Source organism: Canis lupus, chromosome 24 (genome assembly GCF_048164855.1).
Source record: "Canis lupus baileyi chromosome 24, mCanLup2.hap1, whole genome shotgun sequence".
Taxonomy (NCBI): Eukaryota; Metazoa; Chordata; class Mammalia; order Carnivora; family Canidae; genus Canis; species Canis lupus.
In genome coordinates, this window is record NC_132861.1 from 1,281,614 (window position 1) to 1,303,314 (window position 21,701).

A 21,701-nucleotide genomic window follows, 5' to 3' on the forward strand; every position below is an offset into this window, starting at 1 on the left:
GAGATATTTCTGATATTTCCCACTTGTTTTTTTTCCTTTCCCCTTTATTCCGTTTCACTATTTTTTATATTCCCCAAATGAATGAGATCATATAACGTTTGTCCTTCTCCGACGGACTTATTTCACGCAGTGTAATACCCTCCAGTTCCATCCACATGGAAGCAAATGGTGGGTACTTGTTTCTAATGGCTGAGTAATATTCCACTGTATACATAGATCACATTTTCTTTATCCATTCATCTTTTGATGGACACAAAGGCTTCTTCCACAGTTTGGCTATTGTGGACATTGCTGCTATAAATATCAGGGAGCAGGTGTCCCGGCATTTCACTGCACCTGTATCTTTGGGGTAAATCCCCAGCAGTGCAATTGCTGGGTCGTATGTAGGGCAGATCTGTTTTTAACTCTTTAAGGAACCTCCACAGTTTTCCAGAGTGGCTGCACCAATTGACATTCCCACCAACAGTGCAAGAAGGTTTCCCTTTCTCCACATCCTCTCCAGCATTTGTTGTTTCCTGAACAGGCCAATAGCCAGGGAGTAAATTGAAGCAGTCATCAAAAACCTCCCAAGACACAAAAGTCCAGGGCCAGATGGCTTACCAGGGGAATTCTATCAAACGTTTAAAGAAGAAACCAGGGAAGCCCCGGTGGCGCAGTGGTTTAGCACTGCCTACAGCCTATGGCCTGATCCTGGAGACCTGAGATCGAGTCCCACGTCAGGCTCCTGAATGGAGCCTGCTTCTCCCTCCTTCTGTGTCTCTGCCTCTGTCTATATATGTCTATCATAAATAAATAAATCTTTAAAAAAATAAAGAAGAAACCATACATATTCTACTAAAGATATTCGGAAAGACAGAAGGAGATGGAGTACTTCCAAACTCATTCTACGAGGCCAGCATCACCTTAATTCCAAAACCACACAAAGACCCCACCAAAAAGGAGAATTATAGACCAATATCCTTGACGATCACGGATGCAAAAACTCTCAACAAGATATTAGCCACTAGGATCCAACAATACATTAAGAAGATGCTTCACCATGACCAAGTGGGATTTATCCCCGGGATGCAAGGCTGCTTCAACACTCGTAAAGCAATCAATGTGATTGATAATATCAGCAAGAGAAAAAAACAACAACCACATGATCCTCTCAATAGATGCAGAGAAAGCATTTGACAAAATACAGCATCCATTCCTGATCAAAACTCTTCAGGGTGTAGGGATAGAGGGAACATTCTTCAGCATCTTAAAAGCCACCTATGAAAAGCCCACAGCAAATATTATTCTCAATGGGGAAAAACTGTGAGCCTTTCCCCTAAATCAAGAACAAGACAGGGATGTCCACTCTCACCACTGCTATTCAACATAGTACTAGAAGTCCTAGCCTCAGCAATAAGACAACAAAAAGAAATAAAAGGCATTCAAATTGGCAAAGAAGTCAAACTCTCCCTCTTCACTGATGACATGATACTGTACATAGAAAACCCAAAAGACTCCACTCCAAGATTGCTAGAACTCATACCAGCAATTTGGCAGTGTGGCAGGATACAAAATCAATGCCCAGAAGTCAGTGGCACTTCTATACACTAACAATGAGACTGAAGAAAGAGAAATTAAGGAGTCAGTCCCATTTACAATTGCACCCAAAAGCCTAAGATACCTAGGAATAAACGAACCAACCTAAAAACTAGGGAACACTTCTGAAAGAAATTGAGGAAGACATAAAGAGATGGAAAAATACTCCATGGTCATGGATTAGAAGAATTAATATAGTGAAAATGTCAATGTTACCCAGGGCAATTTACACATTTAATGCAATCCCTATCAAAATACCATGGACTTTCTTCAGAGAGTTGGAACAAATTATCTTAAGATTGGTGTGGAAAGGTAATTATTTTAAATTAATGTGGCTATGAACTGCTGCCATCCTTAACCTCAGAAAATATATTCCTTCTAATTTTTGTTGTGACCATTCATTACTCAAGCTAAATTCCAGCTCATGAATGTTGTCCATAAGGAGCCTATACCTTCCTGCTATTATTTCATATTCTTCTTCTAAACAAGGGCAGGCATACGTTGGCTTCATTAGTGCACACAGCCAGATCACCACCATTAAGGGAAATCATCTAGGTATTTTTGGTAAAATCTTTAACAACTTCCATGCTCATCACGGAACAAGGCTGATTTGTTCTGCCTTGCAGAAGGCAACAATTTGATCTCTGGTTTATGAGACAGCACTCAAAATGTTTTTCCATGTTTTCCCACCAAGAGAATCTGACATCAGTATGGTTTTTACCTTTACCAGTGAATGCAGGCTTTTCTCACCAAACATATCCCAGAGGAAGGTCAGGTCTTCCTGGCTGTCCACAAGTGGCCCCAGCTGGACTGGCAGAATAGCCAACAGCTCATACAGACCTAGAAAGTGAAAAATAAAACACAAAGCGTAATCATAGAGTGATCTCATTAATTTCACTTAAGGTGTGTGTGAAGGATGGCTGGAACATGTCGTTTTTACTGGATCAGTATTCTGGACCATCAAGCAGAACGCTTCTCCGCAGAAGCCAAGGAACCTTTTTGATTTTTACAGCCCAATCAAATATGCAGCATCAACAGGCTAGCCTAACCTTTCGTTTGTCAACATTCTCCAGGCATCCAAGTGGACACAACCCGAGGCAGAAAACGTGTACAAGCTTTCAGAGGAAGAAGAAAACTAAATTGTCACTACTATTGTCTCAGTGTTAGCCAAAGATCAAAAGGAGTCATGAATAGGAATAACTTCCTTAGAAGAGCAGAAAATTGATAGAGTGGCCCATTAAAAAGGTTTTGTGGTTTCCAAAGAGTTCCTAATGATATATAGCTTCAAAACCATTTGCGTTATCTACATCCAAATTCAAGTTCCAAAAAGCTAAGGCCTATTAAACCATACTTGGTGTTGCTTTCTTGTAGCTGCTCACTTTTCAAAAGCAACAACCACAAGCTACACAGAACTGAGTTTACCTTTAACTCCAATCTGAGCATATGCCATAACCTCTGAAAGAGTTAAGGAAAAGGATGCAGGTTCCTCGGGGCCCTCCTCACTAGAAGCTTCTTGGGGCTAGACAGTAGTGCCTTGTTCCACCAGTAGCCTGTTGCAGAAACCCTCCCACCTCCTTTGGGGGCCGTCAGTCCTGTCCAAGAACTGTTATGACAGTGCCTGCCCGGGGCCTCTTCAGGGAGGTGACCTAGAAGAAGTCAGTATCAACTCTCAGCACACGTTTCACTTTCCAGTGGGATTAATACGAGGTTAAAAGGAGAAACTTCCTTTTATTTCTGTCTGCTGTCTACAAGAGCACCGAAACCTCCTGGGATCTACGACACAGGAGTGTGCTGTTATTCCTGCTCTGAAGTGCTGCTGTTCATCACAGGGACAGCTTTACAAGATATGTAACTAGCAAAGAATCATAAATTATGGCCTGCTGATATGTCTATCTATTATCTTCCTAAAGTATTATCATATTCTGATAATCAGTGATCATTCACCAAATGTATTCGCTTTGCCTTGGAAAGCTGGATCTGTAACATGAGACGTTAAACTCAAACATTCCTGGGACTGCATGTGGCCAAAAAGATCTATTCTACTTCAGGGGGAAGAAAATGTCTCCCTATTACATACTAAGTATTCTTGATGATTTACACTTATTCCCTTAAAAACCTGGCATCATGCTTAAGCTAGCTCTTATTTATGATTTCATAAAACTATTTGTAAGGTGTCCCAAATAGTCTGTTTCATATGTAACTCAGTGAGCTTCAGCTATTGTTCTTATTATTAGTTATTCATCATGACTATTATTTTTTAAAGATTAATTTATTTTACAGAGAGGCAGGGGACAGGGGCAGAGAGAGACAGAATCTTAAGCAGACTCCACGCTCAGCATGGAGCTTGACACGAAGCTCCAAATCATGACCCTGATCATGGCTGGAGCTGAGACCAAGAGTCAGACACTCAACCCACTGCACCAACCAGGAGTGTCCATCGCTACTGCTATTGAAAAATCAAAACTCTGAGTCAAACAGACCTAGATTCAAACCAGGTCTATACTTCATTTACCTCCCATAACTTACCTCAGCCTTCTTTCCATCATATGTTCAAAAGAAACGGTAATCTACACATGTAGTAAACTGGACAGGAAAAAATACACAAACGTATGCACGTACACAAGGTATGTAAAATCTGAAAAAGCCTAAGGGACTACGTCAGTGGCGATGTACCCACATGGTTACCATAACTATGCGAGATGAGGAAGCAGGGTCAAGTGTACACGGGATCTGTATTATGTATTTCAACACATGAATCCAGTTATCTCAAAGTACAGTTAAAGCAAGACAAGTGGTGGTTAATATGATTGTTATAAGAATGCAAAAGAACAAGGCACATAGTCCCGTGGTTGGCACAAAAGAGGCATTTGATGGATTTTTTAAAGATTTTATTTATTCATGAGACAGAGAGACAGACAGAGGCAGAGACATAGGCAGAAAGAGAAACAGGCTCCATGCAGCGAGCCCAAAGTGCTACTCGATCCCGGGACTCCAGGATCACACCCTGGGCTGAAGGCTGATGCTTAAGCACTGAGCCACCCAGGCGTCCCTGATAAAAAGGTTTTAAAAATTGGGCAGCCTGAGTGGCTCAGCAGTTTAGCACTGCCTTTGGGCCAGGGCTTGATCCGACAGGATCAAGTCCCACTGTGGGCTCCCTGCCTGCTTCTCCCTCTGCCTGTGTCTCTGACTTTCTCTCTGTCTCTTTGTCTCTCTCTCTCTGTGTCTCTTATGAATAAATAAAATCTTAAAAAAAAGAGTTAAAAAAAATAAAGTGATTTCTTAAGACTTCCTCAAGTGGCAACTGCCCCTTACTAGAATTCTGTCTATACCTTTACTCAACTTCACTTCAAAAAGTTTGGTTCTCTAATGAAGAACCAAGAGGAGCAGATGAATAAGCATCTGCATAAAACACATAAAGTTAAAGATCCCTATAATTTCTAATCTGTGGATAAAACCTGAAAGGAGTCTGGGGGACTAACCAAATAGCAAATCACTTCGAGATTGAAGACATATGCCTTATTATCTAAATTAAAATAGGAAACACAGGGACACCTGGGTGATTGAGAAGCTGAGTGTCTAACTTTGGCTCAGGGCGTGATTCTGGCCCAGGATCCAGCCCCACATTGGGCTTCCTATGGGGAGCCTGCTTCTCCCTCTGCCTGTGTCTCTGCCTCTCTCTGTGTCTCTCACAAATCAATAAGTAAAATCTTTTACAAATAAAATAAAATAGAAAACACATATAAGAAAATCAACTTCTGAAGGTGATTTTTTAAAAATTATATGGCCCCGATATTTAAGCTGAACTACATTCCTTTTTAAATCATAAACAAGGAAAACATTTAGAAAGCAACAGATAAGCTCAAGGAGATCACAAAAACCAACCTTCACATGAGACCTATTTCTCCTCTGGCTCAGTGTCCTTTACAGTTTATCCAGGTGTGCTTTCAATTCATCTGAGTTTGAAAGTGAACGGCAAGGAACAGCAAGGTAATTCATTCCAAGATTGAAAATAAAATGATAGCTACAGGAAATTACTCCATCAATGCTAACTGCTTCTGTCATTTATTCTTTGGTTATGAAGGTAATGTGGAAAGGTCTAATATCCATAAATCATTATGATGCTTTATACTTCATTTTGAAAACAATCCTGTCTTTTTATGTATTTCATCAGGCCTCGTTCCGACACTAGCGTATCTGTCAGTTTTTAGCACTGTCAGCAACAGACCTAGCTCATTTGTCTTTATTTCTCCAAAGCATTCCTCCTGCCTGTGCCTTTCTCAGAACACTAGTAGCTGACAGTTTCTCTCTGCCCAGAGAGTTCTAGCCTCAGACTTCTGCTACTGTAGCTACCCAGGTAGAACAGAGGACATCCCCACGCACAATTTTTTGAGCAGGAGAGTGAATGCAAATCAGCACAGTATCCGCATAAGGTCCTCGGTGACAGGACTTTTGGAAACATTTGCAGCGGCTTCTGGTTTTCACTCCCAGGATCTCACACTTGTGTCTGCACCAGGAAGAGCTCTGCTCAGGACCGGGCCCAAGGGAGCTGAGTGGCAGGGAGCTCCGAAAGGCACACTTACATCATCAGCCAAGACTGCTGTGCTGTGGAGGATGGGCACAGGGTTCTACTTCTCATAGTAGTAGAGCTTTTCATGAATCTAGAAGAAAAACAAGAGTATACAAGTTCACCTGCTAGCAAACAGTGAGATAGTTGAAGGGTTTTCAGCACTGCGAATAGAAACAGATCCACTAAACCTCAAAAAAAAATTAAACGTTTCTATAAATCTGTAGATAATAAATAAGTGGGCTTATTTCTATGGTCCAGTCTGATTCTTCTTTAAGATTCTCATGTCAATGTTCTATGTTTAAATCAAAGTTTTTCTAATTGCGACATCATTGACATGTACCACTGTAATACTTTTTATATGTACAACATAATGATTTGCTGTATATATATATTGCAAAATGGTTACCACAGTAAATTTAGTTACTATCACCGTACATTGTTACATGAGATGTCAAATGGGGGTAAAAATCATTATCAAATAGAGCCCACATAAAAGCTAAACCTTTTTCCCTTGAATAATTGATAGTTTTCTAAAATATGTAACTTCTAAAACATATTGCTTCAGTACTTTAAGTATCAGTTGTAGTTCATATCTCTACTAAAAACATACATGATGATTAATAAGGCGGCAGCCACTTGGGTTGGTACGTGATAACCATTAGAAGCAAGGGAACTGGCGTGGTGTGTGCCCTCCTAAGCATGCTGTTCCTTTCGCTTAGTCTTTTTTTTCCCCCAGATTGTCAACCTTTCTCCCAAATTCAAACTTCTAAGAAACAGAGGGAATGCTCCTAGATGAAGACATTTCTCAGAACTATTGAGCTTAGATAACTTTCTGTCCTGTAAAACAAGTAAAATTATACTATTAGGGAATAATTGGGTCCTTTCTTTCCCAACATTACCCAAGAAACAACAAAGGTGCACTAGAAGACACATGGAGTTCCTTAAAAAATCTGCTTTAACAAATGCAAAACTGTTGGCTTTTACATTTTATCTACTTCAGCTCTTACACAGGTGCCTTTAAAATGTTATACTTGAAAACTTACTTGAGCCTCTTCTTACTTACAGTTGAAGAAATTACCCCCCACACTATATATATAAAACAGTTGCACCGCAGAATTTCCAGTTTTTAATAGGTATCAAGTAATACACTCAGAGGTATCAGGCCATCTACTCTTTAAATAGTAACTGGCGATGGTTCCACACATAGAAACAAATGAGTTGGGACTTAAAACTCAGGCCACCTGGCTCAGTGTCAGAGCTTGTCGTCACTCCACATGCCTGCCTCTCAGATTAACATCTTGTCTGCCTTTTCCACAGACCTCAATCATGGCTGGATGAACAGGATAGAGAGAGGCTCTCAGATATGTGACAAATAATACTGGCTGTTTCTAATGACTACGGGATTAGGAATGGCTTCTCTTCACCCCTCCCTGTCTTTTTTCTTTCCGACAATTCTTAATTTTTCCAGATGAATTTGTATTGATTCTGTACCATAATTACAACTTAAACATTATATGCCCCAAATAAAGACATTCTTCTCCACTTCATTTCCTTCTTCTGAGGGTCTTTTATAAACAAGGAGCCCCTCTTTCCACATCATCATCTTTCCATCTTCACCCAAGTGAGTTGAGTGCGTACCCCTACCCTGCCAACCCTGGGACGTTGTATTGTATCAGGAGTTTTTAAATGCTCTCCCAGAATTTCCAAATGCTGGTAACCCTATGATGATATGTGTTTTACTCCAGGACATAATTTTAAATATGAAGTTGGTATGAAAGTAAAAATTACTTCAAGTAATTAATGTTCAATCTCACAAAATATTTTCTACCATATGTACCAATAGTGTTTTCCGGGTGTGACCAGGTAATATGGGAATTCTATTTACAGAATTTATTTATAAATTTCCAAATACTAGCCATCTCATCGTGGCTTTCCCAAAAGGGGCCTCACTTGGCTAGATATTTTGGTCACTTAATGTGCCGTGGAATCCATTGATGATATCTTACTGAGACTTTCCTCATTAGTTCTTGCAACTGAAGTTGGCTTTTTTTCTCCTGGTCCTGTCTTTATGGGGTCATAATATCAGTGTTACACTGCTTTCGCTTTTTTTTTACACTGTGGAAAGTTTCAATCTTTTTCTATGCTCTCAAATCTCAATGTCACTAAAGTAATCTCTTCTTTAAGTGTTTTATGGCATTCCCATGGGAAACCAGGAGGATCAGATACATTATGGAGGGCAGCTTCATCCCCCAACTTTATTTCTTGTGGGTGGTGTATGGAAATTTCTCCATTTAGGTTTTCTATCTCTTCCTTTGTCAGTTACAGTAAACACCGTTTTCCTACAAAATTACTCATTTTTTTCTGGCCTTAAAAAATTAAATGAATCTGACTCAGTTGGGGGATGGGGCAGATGGCAGAGGATTAGGGGTCCTCAAGCACCTGGCCCCACCAACTTACCTAGACCAGAGACCCCTTCTGGATCTCCTTCAGAGGTGGCTCGTGACCCCTGCAGCCCCCGCCCATCCCCATGCATCTCCTCGTGTTCGCAGGCTGCTCTGCCAGCACTCACCATTCGGGTCCTTCTCACAGTAGCACTGGTACTTGCACTCCACCACGTTCTCCAGAAAGGCCTTCACCTGCTCCTTGTCCTCGAAGTCCACCAGGCCTGGCACGGACCCTGCTGGCCTGGCAGAGCTCAGCCTGCCTCTCTGCATGCCTGTGGCGTGGTCACGTGAGCAAGTGGAAGGCCATGGCCTGGGGCGGAGCCTCCGGCTGGAGCCTGGGCGAGGCGTGCCCCCAAGGTCTCTGTGCTGGTCTCCCATTCAGGAAGGGAGTGCACCGTCCATCTACCTTTGAAGACCCTTGGCTGTTGCCACACCTCTTGCTTCTCTGGCTCCTTCCCTCTAACTGGTGACAGCCTCTCTGCAGCACTTCTGTGCCAGCTTTATGCCTCCCAGCATTACAGGATCCGTGGTCTCTCATGTGGCCCATGGGCAGTTTCCACTGGCAACTTAGCACTACTGAAAGAAAAAAAATCAATTAATATTTTTATGCATCTGGATTTGAAGTTGCAACAGGATTATTATTTTTGCATAATTGTTTTCATAAGGCTGTGCCAGTGCTGCACAGGCTAAGCTTGTCAGAGCTTTGCTATTAACCTTCGCAGTATTTGCTTATCACCATTGTGTTTGGAAAATTTCTACTATACAACTATAATTATCTCAAGTCATATATTCAATTAACTAAGATAGGTAAAAGACTTCAAATTAGTTCATAAAAGCCTAGTCATTGAATATAGCAATACAGAGGTGTCTGGGTGGCTGACTTGATTAAGCATCCAACTCTTGATCTTGGCTCAGGTCATGGTCTTTGGGTCATGAGATTGAGCCCCATGTTGGGCTCTGGACTCAGTGTGGAATCTGCTTGAGATTCTCTCTCCTCCTTCTACCCCTCTCCTCTCTCTCTCTCTAACAAATGTTGGGAAAATAAAGAAAATACTAATATAAACATAGAGGTTCCTATCTTCTGAATATTTAGGATCTAATTCCCAAACAATCCAAGGTTACAGGAATATAGACATTATGATATTCACCAATAAACTGACAATGTTCATACCAGCCCTCATTTAAACATTTCTTCCCACCTAATACATGCCCTCTATGCTGTCATTGGTTTTTACCTTGGATGCCATTAACATGACTGCAAAAATACAGGACTTCACAGGGCTGATGAAAATGATGACGAAGTGATGCTGGTGGTAAACAAGCCTCTGAAAGAGGTCTGCTAGTCAGCAACTGAGAAAAATGTAACATATCTGACAAAACTCCCCACTTTGAAAGGGAACAATCTGAATACTGAACTTTAAAAATGAACAAAAACCAAATACTACTGGAGAAACTAAAGTCTTCAAATATTTTTGTTAAACTGCCCTTTTAACTGGAAAAGTCAAAGTGCTATTATAAAATGTTAGCAGCAATATTATGCCAACAAAGGAAAATTCAGCAGGATACAATGCATCCATGCTAAGAATTAGCAGTTACAACTGTAACCTACAATATTCTTAATTACATTTCAAATGTGGTCACATTTTATATTTCCTGTTCCTACATAAAGTTCTGTTCACTTCCCCCACCATTTTCTTGCTCTTTTCGTACCTGTTTAATGCAGATTAATTGTAACTGGCCTTTTCCTACTATGTATTATTACTAGATAAATGGACCACAGAATAACAACATCAACAGAGAAAGCTAACAGGGTTCCGACCTTCACTGAGAGTGAATCTAGCTACGCCAGAAGTGGAACTGAAAATGCATTTATTTCACAAAAACAACCAAAAAAAATAATAAGCCACCCAAACAGTGTCAGAATACAAAGTACAATAATAAGAATTAGGTTTTCTTTATCCTGAGAGCTAATTTCCCCCACCTCCAGGGCTTTGTCATTTAAGAAATTCTGTTATACAGTGTCATGAAGCCACCAAATTTCTCCAATAATTTTTAAATTAAGGACATCGACCTTTTGCCAATAAACTGTTTCCAGAGAAAGCACAAACTAACGCTTTCTAGGATAAAAACTGATAGCCACTAAAAATAGAGATGAAAACAAAATAGACTATACAGGACAACTGGATTCCTACATGCACAAGAATGTAGATTCTTAGATCCCTATCTCACACCATACACAAAAAATTAGCTCAAATTTTAAATCAAGGGGTAAATCCTCATAACCTTGGGTTTGCAAAGAGATTCTTAGATATGCTACCAAGAGCATAAGCAGCACAAGATAAAATGGACACTGATCTTTATAGAAATTAGAACTTTTGTACAAAGGATACTATCAGACAAGTGAAATGATAGCCTACACAAGGGGAAAAATATTTGCAAGGCGAAAATATGATAAGGGTTTAATATCTAAAATATATAAAAAATGCCAAACTCAACAACAAAAAGGCAATCAGATCGCCAAAGACTACCTGAAAACATGTTCAACATCATTAGTCATTAGGGAAATGCAAATCAAAACCACAATGAACTACCACTTCATGCCCACGAGAATGGCTATAATCAAAAATTACTCAGTGTAACAGGTAGTGATGAGGATATGGAGAAATTGGAACCCTCATATAATGCTGTTAGGAATGTAAAATGGTGCAGACTCCACGGAAAACACTTTGATGGTTCCTTCTCACAAGCCTAAACAGAATTACTATATAAGCAGGCATTTCAGCTGCTAAGTGTCTACCCAAAAGAACCGCAATCGGGACTCAAAACAGATAGTTGTACAGCAATGTCCATTGCAGCACCATTCACAATAGCCAAAAGGCGGACACATGCAAGTGTCCATCAACAGACAAATGGACAAACAACATGCAGTGTATACACATAGTGCAATGTTATTCAACCATGAAAGAGAAGGAGATTCTGATACATGCTACAACATGGACAAACCTTGAAAGCATTGTATGGAGTGGTATAGTTACAAAAGGGCAAGTACTGTATAGTTCCACTTATGTGAACTATGTAAAACAGTTAAAATATAGAGACAAAGCGTAGAATGGTGGTTGCCGGGAGCTGGGGGTGGGCAACAAGGGAAGGTAGCGCTTAACAGCCACAGAGTTTCTGTGTAGAGTGATGAGAAGGTTTTGGAAATAGAGAGTGGTGATGTTTGCACGACATTCTGAATATACCTAATGCCATTACATTGTACGTTAACATGGTAAAAATGGCAAATTTTATACATGTATCTTACCTTAAAGAAAAACTGAAAAATAAAAGCCAACTACATGTACATTATGAAACATTGTACTCCTTACAGCTAAAAGAGAAATCACACCACTGCCATTAAGATTATACAATGAGTCTCAAAATGAAAGACAAAAACTACATAATGAATGAAAATTATTGGCAGAATTCCTGTATGAGAGGACTGTTGCACATACAAAGTTCTGTACAATGCCATGAGACACAACATATTCAGCAACTTGTTTACATGGCATTTCTGTAAAGACTAAGATAATAATCACAATAAGATGATATATTAAACCTTTTTAAATGAAGTTTATTTTTATCTATTTTTAATTCTTTTTCCCTTATTTTTTGTATATTTGTTATTGGGGTTCGATTGGCCAACATATACTACAACACCTGATGCTCATCCCGTCAAGTGCCCCCCTCAGTGCCAGTCACCCTGTCACCCCAACCCCGGCCAACCTCCCCTTCCACCACCCCTTCTTCATTTCCCAGAGTTAGGTGTCTCTTATGTGCTGTCACCCTCACTGATATTTCCCACTCATTTTCTTTCCTTTCCCCTTGAATCCCTTTCACTAGTTTTTATATTCCCCGAATGAATGAGACCATATGATGTTTGTCCCTCTCCGACTGACTTACTTCACTCAGAATAATATATTAAATCTAACAGACGACAGGGTAACAAATAGAGAATTTGCTTCTGTATCTCCCTCTAGATCTGGTCTAGTCTGATTCACCTGCTTCTTTTGTGTATAAATTTCTGTCACCAATTAACAGTATTTATTGAATACATACAGTACAGTACAGTCACTGCAGGAAAGTCTACTGCTATTACCCACTGTAATAAATAAAGCCATTCATTTGAAAAACTCAACAAAAGGAGAAATGACGGTTGGGCTTTTAGTAATAGCAAGAGCACACAATGTAGCAGAGTCATTGGCTAACATGTAGTAAGTATGCTAGCAGATATTTACCTTACAAGAAAACTATTAATAGAACAGAAGTGAAAGCCCACCTCTAAGAGCTACTGTGAGAAATGCCACTAAGTGATTTTCCTGTTTAAAAATGAAAAATCCAGGGCAGCCCGGGTGGCTCTGCAGTTTAGCGCCAGCTTCGGTCCAGGGCCTGATCTTGGGGACCGGGGATCGAGTCCGACATCTGGCTCCCTGCTCGGAGTCTGCTTCACCCTCTGCCTGTGTCTCTGCCTCTCTCTCGCTCTGTGTGTCTCTCATGAATAAATAAAATCTTAAAAATTAAATAAAAATTAAATAAAAATGAAAACCCATTATTACATGAAGACGACTTTTTGCTTCATTCATAAATACTTGAGGAGCAGTAACAAGGACAAGAACAAGTGTCCTGGTTTAATTTAAGAATGAAGCTCTATGTACTGATCTCCCCCCAACAAAAGTTGTATCCAAATGCCAAATCACACGCTGCTTTCTGTTCACACAGAACAGCTTGCGGTCAGCCACATACCTAATGAGCTTGATTTGCTATGGAAGAGAACTGTAAAAATAAAAACATGATCCATTCAAAACTCCAGAGTATACCTCATTTTGGAAGCCATTTGAAGAAAAAAGAGCAAGTTGAAGATGCTGATTTTCCATGATGAAATACACTCAATATCAAAAGGGAAAAATAATTCATGTTTTAAATGAAATATGAAAACAAAACATTTGTAGGACATTGGCAAGGCCAATAAAGTCCATTCTAGTTACTTCAAAGGGCTTCTGCAAGTGGCAATATTGCAGTGATATAGTCAAAACCTTTCTTCTTTCGAATCTACTGCTTTAAGAATGGAACTTCATGCTTTTGATGTTGGAAATAAAGGTTAACCAGGTTTCTTAAGATGAGCCTATGGTATAAACAATTTGAATGTTGGCCAAACATTTTTTTTCTTTTTTTTTAATAAATTTATTTTTTATTGGTGCTCAATTTGCCACCATACAGAATAACACTCAGTGCTCATCCCATCAAGTAAGTGCCCCCATCAGTGTCCGCCACCCAGTTACCCCCACCTGCCACCCACCTCCCCTTCAACTACCCCTAGTTCGTTTCCCAGAGTTAGGAGTCTGTCATGTTCTGTCTCCCTTTCTGATATTTCCCACTCATTTTTTCTTTCCCCTTTAATCCCTTTCATTATTTTTTATATTCCCCAAATGAATGAGACCATAAAATGTTTGTCCTTCTCCGATGGACTTATTTCACGCAGCATAATACCCTCCAGGTCCATCCACGTCGAAACAAATGATGGGTATTGGTCATTTCTAATGGCTGAGTAATATTCCATTGTATACATAAACCAATCTTCTTTACCCATTCATCTTTCGATGGACACCGAGGCTCCTTCCACAGTTTAGCTATTGTGGACACCGCTGCTAGAAACATCGAGGTGCAAGTGTCCTGGCGTTTCATTGCATTTGTATCTTTGGGATAAATCCCTAGCAGTGCAATTGCTGGGTCCTAGGGCAGGTCTATTTTTAACTCTTTGAGGAACCTCCACACAGTTTTCCAGGGTGGCTGCACCATTGCACATTCCTACCAACAGTGCAAGAGGGTTCCCTTTTCTCTGCATCCTCTCCAACTTTTGTGGTTTCCTGCCTTGTTAATTTTGCCCATTCTCACTGGTGTGAGGTGGTATCTCATTGTGGTTTTGATTTGTATTTCTCTGATGGCCAGTGATGCGGAGCATTTTCTCATGTGCTTCTTGGCCATGTCTGTGTCTTCCTCTGTGAGATTTCTGTTCATGTCTTTTGCCCGTATCTTGATTGGATTGTTTGTTTCTTTGCTGTTGAGTTTAAGAAGTTCTTTACAGATCTTGGATACTAGGCCTTTAACTGAGATGTCATTTGCCAATATCTTCTCCCATTATGTAGTTGTCTTTTAGTTTTGTTGACTGTATCTTTTGCTGTGCAAAAGCTTCTTATCTTGATGAAGTCCCCATAGTTCATTTTTGCTTTTGTTTCTCTTGCCTTCATGGATGTATCTTGCAAGAAGTTACTGTGGCCAAGTTCGAAAAGGGAGTTGCCTATGTTTTCCTCTAGGATTTTGATGGATTCTCGTCTCACATTTAGATCTTTCATCATTTTATCTTTGTATATGGTGCAAGAGAGTGGTCTAGTTTCATTCTTCTGCATGTGGATGTCCAATTTTCCAGCACCATTTACTGAAGAGACTGTCTTTTTTCCAGTGGATAGTCTTTCCTCCTTTGTCAAATATTAGTTGACCATAAAGTTGAGGGTCCACTTCTGGATTCTCATTTCTGTTCCATTGATCTATGTGTCTGTTTTTGTGCCAGTACCACACTGTCTTGATGACCACGGCTTTGTAGTACAACCTGAAATCTGGCATTGTGATGCCCATGGCTATGGTTTTCTTTTTTAAGATTCCCCTGGCTATTCGGGGTTTTTTCAGATTCCACACAAATCTTATAATAATTTTTTCCAACTCTCTGAAGAAGTCCATGGCATTTTGATAGGGATTGCATTAAACGTGTAAATTGGGATCCCTGGGTGGCGCAGCAGTTTAGCACCTGCCTTTGGCCCAGGGCGTGATCCTGGAGACCCGGGATCAGGCTCCCGGTGCATGGAGCCTGCTTCTCCCTCTGCCTGTGTCTTTGCCTCTCTCTCTCTCTGTGTGACTATCATAAGTAAATAAAAATTAAAAAATAAATAAAAATAAATAAAAATAAACGTGTAAATTGCCTTGGGTGATCACAATATTAATTCTTCCAATCCTTGAGCATGGAGTATTTTTCCATCACTTTGTGTCTTCCTCACTTTCTTTCAGAAGTGTTCTGTAGTTTTTAGGGTATACATCCTTTACCTATTTGGTTAGGTTTATTCCTAGGCATCTTATGCTTTTGGGTGCAATTGTAAAAGGGATTGACTCCGTAATTTCTCTTTCTTCAGTCTCATTGTTAGTGTACAGAAATGCCACTGAATTCTGGGCATTGATTTTGTATCCTGCCACACTTGGGCCGAACATTTTTAAAAGAATTAAACAGAACTTATTTAAAAGAAAAAAGTTATGTATGTATTGAAGTCTTTAAAAGAGCCAGAGGAAAAAAACATGCTTTGAAAGATTACTTCAAAACAGAGATCCTGACAGCTGACCTCTAACTAGAAATTTTAGGAATAATCATTTCATCATCTTTCACTATACTGAAATATAAATAGATGATAGATAGATAGATAGATAGATGATAGATAGATACACAGATAGATAACAAGAGCCTACCTAGCATTCTTTGCTTACTAAAAATGCCATTCAAGAAGACGCAGGTGGCCTGGGTCGAGGTCCTGGGATCAAGTCCCTTGTTGGGCTCCCTGCTTGGAGCCTGCTTCTCCCTCTGCCTGTGTGTCTGCCTCTCTCACGACTAAATAAATAAAATCTAAAAAAAAAAAAAAAAAAGAACAGAGGCAAACAGGGAGATCATTCAAGATAGTCACATAAAAACTTCTGAAATCCTTTCCCTCAACAGACACAATATATCTACAGCTACATATAAAACAATTATCTCTGAGCAGGACAGCTACTCCACAACGAAGAATTAAACAGACAGGGAGGAGAGACAGATGTAGTTGTATTTTTGCCGAAAACCTCACCTCCCCCCATGCAACGACCTATGGAGGAGGGGTCGCACAAATACAGAACCCCTCCCTGAGGGAGGGAATCTGTACTACACATCAGGCACCATGACCCATGGGAGATGCACCAGACAGACAGCCCCCAAAGCACCTGGCTTTGGAAACCAGTGGAGCTTCCATCCAGGAGACTCCTAGGGCTGTACTGAGTGCAGGCTCTGCTTTTACAGGGCTCACAATCAGACTCATTTGCCTCAGGACCCAGTACAAAAGCACCAGTTTGAAAGGAGCCTAGACCAGATGTGAAGGGGTTCCATTTGCTAATCTTAAAGCATCTACCAGAAGGGCAAAAGCCCACTCAGATTCCCTCCAAAGACAAAAGATACCGGAGGGTGCCATATTTACGCTTTCTCTACCTTGCTACTGCCAATGCTGGCAGGAGCTATTTTTGCATTCCCATAACCTTCTAGTACCTCCTTCCCCCTCCATACTGCTGCCACGGCCCTGCCAGAAGCAGGAGGCCAGTGCCCTGACCTCTAGTTACACTCCCACTGCCAGAGGCCTCCAAGCCAGCAGGTACATGCAACCCACACAGGGGATGCCTACTGAATATGAGACTCTGGGGCCAGGGTGGATTGTGTTTGTGAGCCCCACAGGTCTAGAATAATTGGGGAAACAGTATGAGAGACAACCAAACACTGAAGCAAGGCTACTATAAACAAAAATGTTCACCCACACACAGCCACACCTTCAGGACTAGAAGAGATAGCTGTTTCACCTAACACAAAGACATACATACATACCAAGTCAGGCAACATGAGGAAACAGATAAACATGTTCCCAATGAAAGACCAGGATTAAACCCCAGAAAAACTCAACAAAGTGGGTATAGACCAAATGTACCTCAAAATGTAAGGCCACGTATGACCAGTGCACAGCTAGCATCATGCTCAACAGGGAAAAGCTTCCTGCTTAACATCAGGAACAAGGCGAGGATGCTAACACAGTATTGGAAGTCTTGGCCACAGCAGCTAGGAAGGAAAAAGAAAGAAATTGGAACCAAATTGTAAAGGAAGAAGTAAAACCATCACTATTTGTAGATGATACAATTTTATACACAGAAAACCCTAACGACTCTGTGGAAAAAAAAGACTGTTAGAACATTAGTTCTAACCTTATTTCTAAATAAATTCAGTAAAGTTGCAGGTACAAAACTGATATACACAATTCTGTCACACTTGTGTACACCAACAACAAACTATCAGGAAGAGAGACTAAGAAAACAAATCCCATTTAAAATTGCATGAAAAAATACCTAAGAATAAATTTAACCAAGGAGGTGAATGATCTATACTCTGAAAACTATAGGACACTGAGGAGAGACAATGACACTAATAAGTGGAAAGATATTCCATGCTCATGAAGAATATTGCAAAAATGTCCATACTGACCAGAGCAATCTACAGAGTCAAGGCAATCTCTATTGAAATTCTAGTGGCATTTTTCACAGAAATACAACAATCGTAAGATTTGTATAGAACCACAAAAGATCCCAAGCAGCCAAAGCAAATCTTGAGAAAGGACAAGTCTGAGACATTACACTCCTTGAATTCAAGCTGTAGTATCTAACAACTAAAGTAATCAAAATGTATGGTATTGGCATAAAAACAGACACACAGATTCGTGGGACAGAAAAGAGAGCCCCGAAATAAACCCAGGCATATAAGGCCAATTACTTTACAAGAAAAGAGGCAAGAATATACAATGGAGAAAGACAATCTCTTCAATAAATGGTGCTGGGAAACCTAGACACCTACATATAAAAGACTGAAACTGGGCCATCATCTCACACCATACAAAGAAATTAACTCAAAATGGATTAAAGACTGGAATGAAAATCCTGAAATCATTAAACTCCTAGAAGAAAACATGGGTCGTAAGCTCTCTGACATCACTCTTGGAGATTTTTTTTTTTCCTTTTTGGATCTTATGATTCCAAAGGCAGTGGCATCAAAAAACAAAAATAAATTAATGAGATAACATAAAACTAAAAAGCTTCTGCACAGCAAAGGAAATCATCAACAACAAAAAGGCAATCTACCGAATAGAAGGAAGAAGAACTGCCAATTCTATCCAATAAGGGGTTAACAGCCAAAATATATACAGAAATTCATATAGCTCAATATCAACAAGAAACAAACAATTCAATATTAAAAAATGGACAGAGGATCTGAATAGACGTTTTCCCAAAGACGACATACAGATCACCAACAGGCACATGGGAAGATGCTCAACATCACAAATCATCAGAGTAATGCAAATCAAAATCACAGTGAGATATCGCTTCACACCTCTGAGAAAGGCCAATATCAGAAAGACAAGAAAAAACAAGTACTGATGAGGCTGTGGGCAAAGGGGGACCCTAGTGCACCGTTGGTGAGGTTGTAAATTGGTGCGGCCACCACAGAAAATAATCTGGAGAACAGTCAAAAACTTAAAAATACAACTCCCACATGATCCTGCAATTCCACTTTTGGGTATTTATCTGAAGATTCAAAAGGATACATGTACCTCTATGTTCACTGCAGCATTATTTAAAATAGCCAAGATATGGAAATAACCAAAGTGTCCTTCCTTTGAGGGATGAATGGGAAAAGATTTACACACACACACACACACACACACACACACACACACGAATACTATTCAGCAAAAAAAAAAAAAAAAAAAAGGAATACTATTCAGCCATAAAATAAATTAGCCATTTGCAACTGGCATGAAGCTGAAGGGTATTATGCTAAGTGAAAAAAGTCAGAGAAAGACAGATATGGTATGATTTAACTTATACCTGAAACTAAACAACAAATAAAGTCAGAAATACAGAGAATACATGGGTGGTTGCCAAAAGGGCAGGGGGTGAGGCTGTGTGGGTAAAAACGGATAAAGGGGATCAAGAGTCCCATCATCCTCTTACAAAATGAATTCACGCACAGCATGGTGACTATAGTCAATAATAACGTATTGCAAATTTGAAAGTTGTTTTCAGAAAATACATCTGAAAAGTTCTTAGCACAAGAAAACAAATGGCGTGACTGTGCATGCAGAGAGATGTTAACTAGACTTACTATGGTGTTCATTGTGCAAGATATACAAATGCCAAATTTTATGTTGCACGCCTGAAACTAGTGTGTCATATATCGATTATAATTTAATAAAACGAAAAAAAAATGGAAGGAAATAAAAACATGTACTGATTCACTGAAAGACATAGTTTGATAGCCACAAACCCTCAATACAGGAGATTCTAGAGCTTTTTTACATTAAACAGGTGAAAAATCAGCCTGGATGACAAGGCTGAGCTGTAAGATTGGGACTAGAACAGGGATCCCTGGGTGGCGCCAGCGGTTTGGCGCCTGCCTTTGGCCCAGGGCGCGATCCTGGAGACCTGGGATCGAATCCCACATCGGGCTCCCGGTGCATGGAGCCTGCTTCTCCCTCTGCCTGTGTCTCTGCCTCTCTCTCTCTCTGTAACTACCATAAATAAATAAAAATTTAAAAAAAAAAAAAAAAAAAGATTGGGACTAGAACAAACAAAATGGTGGTTATACTAAATGAATAATGACGTTGATGTAAAGCAAAATAAGGATGTCTTCAAGGTTGTGAGGGGTTTTTGTTTTTCTGTTTGTTTTCTAGAGAGAATTAAAATACAGGACACAATAGCACTGAAGTTGGCAGGAAAGTATATGGGGCAAAAGTGCGCTAAGATTTCTGGATCTTTTCCAGATGACAATAGACAGATTAAGATAGGATTTTATAATAAAGGATTCATGTCATAATTTCTAAGGTAGCCACTCAAATAACAGAAAGAGAATGTATTAACTTCTCAACTCTATGCAGGGAAAACCCTAACCAATCCAAAAGAAACAAAGAAAAATCAGGACAAGAAAACACAAAATACGTCAGATTTTAAATTATAAAGATCATACGTCATAATGAACTGTAGTGAAGATATTCTAGCTGAAAGTAAAGACTTCTGACTTGTTACCTCAGAAAGCTCCAACTGTAATTCACAAAAGCTGTAATAAAGCAGGAATATGGAAGAGTTGACAATAAAAGGATAGGAAAAGATATCCTGCAAATGGCAACAAAAACGTATCTACTTTAAAATAAACTCTATTAAAAAGTATAAAGTGTAGTAATTCACCAGCAAAATAACAAATTTATATTTAATAACAAATTTAAATATATACAACAAAAAATGAACAGAGGGAGCCTGGGTGGCTCAGTCGGTTAAGCACCTGCCTTCAACTCCCATCAAGATTCCAGGGTCCTGGAATCAAGGCCCACATCAGGGTCCTTGCTCCAGGGGGGAGACTGCTTCTCCCTCTCTCTCTCTCTCTGCCTGTCACTCCTCCTGCTTCTTCAGTGTCCGATAAATAAATTAAATTTAAAAAAGAAAAACACAAAAAAACTGAACAGAACTGCAAGAAGAAAACCATGGTCATAATGGGAAACTTTTTTACCATACTTTTGGTAACAGAGAATAAAACGAACAAAAATCAGTGAAAACACAGAATATTTGAATAGGTTTACAAACTTGATCTACAGACATATACAGAAAACTATACTTAATGACTGCAGAATATACCTTCTTTTTAGACACAGACAGGATACATTACAGATATTGAATATGTAGCTGGCCATAAAGTGTAAACACATTTCAAAGGACTGAAATAATGCAAATTAGGTTTTCTGACCTCAAAGCAATTAAGGTAGAAATCAGGAACAAGATAAATTAAAAAAATCCTTATTTGTAAATTCAAGAAAAGTCTAAGTAAGCAACTACAAAATGATTCTAAGTTAAGAAAACCAGTACCTTGGGAGAAATGGCCTTAAATGCTAACGTTAGGAAAAGAAGAAGGTTGAAAATTTATGAACAAACGTTCATAACTAGAAAAAGAATTTTTTTAAAAAATCAATGAAATAAAAACTAATATACAATGAGGAAAATTAATAAGGCCAAAGGTTTATATCTAAAAAGACTAATGCCAAAACTCTGGCAATATTGAGGAAAGAGAAGAAAGGGCAATAAGTACCAATATCAGGACCAAGAAGAAAAACAATTAGCATAGAAACTGCACATGTGAAATATTATAAGCAACCTTTTCAGAAATTTGACAATGTAGTTGAAATGGACCAAATCTTAGAAAAATATGAATCATT

The 21,701-nt window shown here is 39.5% G+C and overlaps 1 pseudogene; it reads right to left on the bottom strand.

Moving 5' to 3' along the window:
- Positions 1 to 6,843: 6,843 nt before the first annotated feature.
- The window catches only part of LOC140616559 (bromodomain-containing protein 3-like), a 69,500-nt pseudogene continuing 54,642 nt past the window's right edge, over positions 6,844 to 21,701 (bottom strand).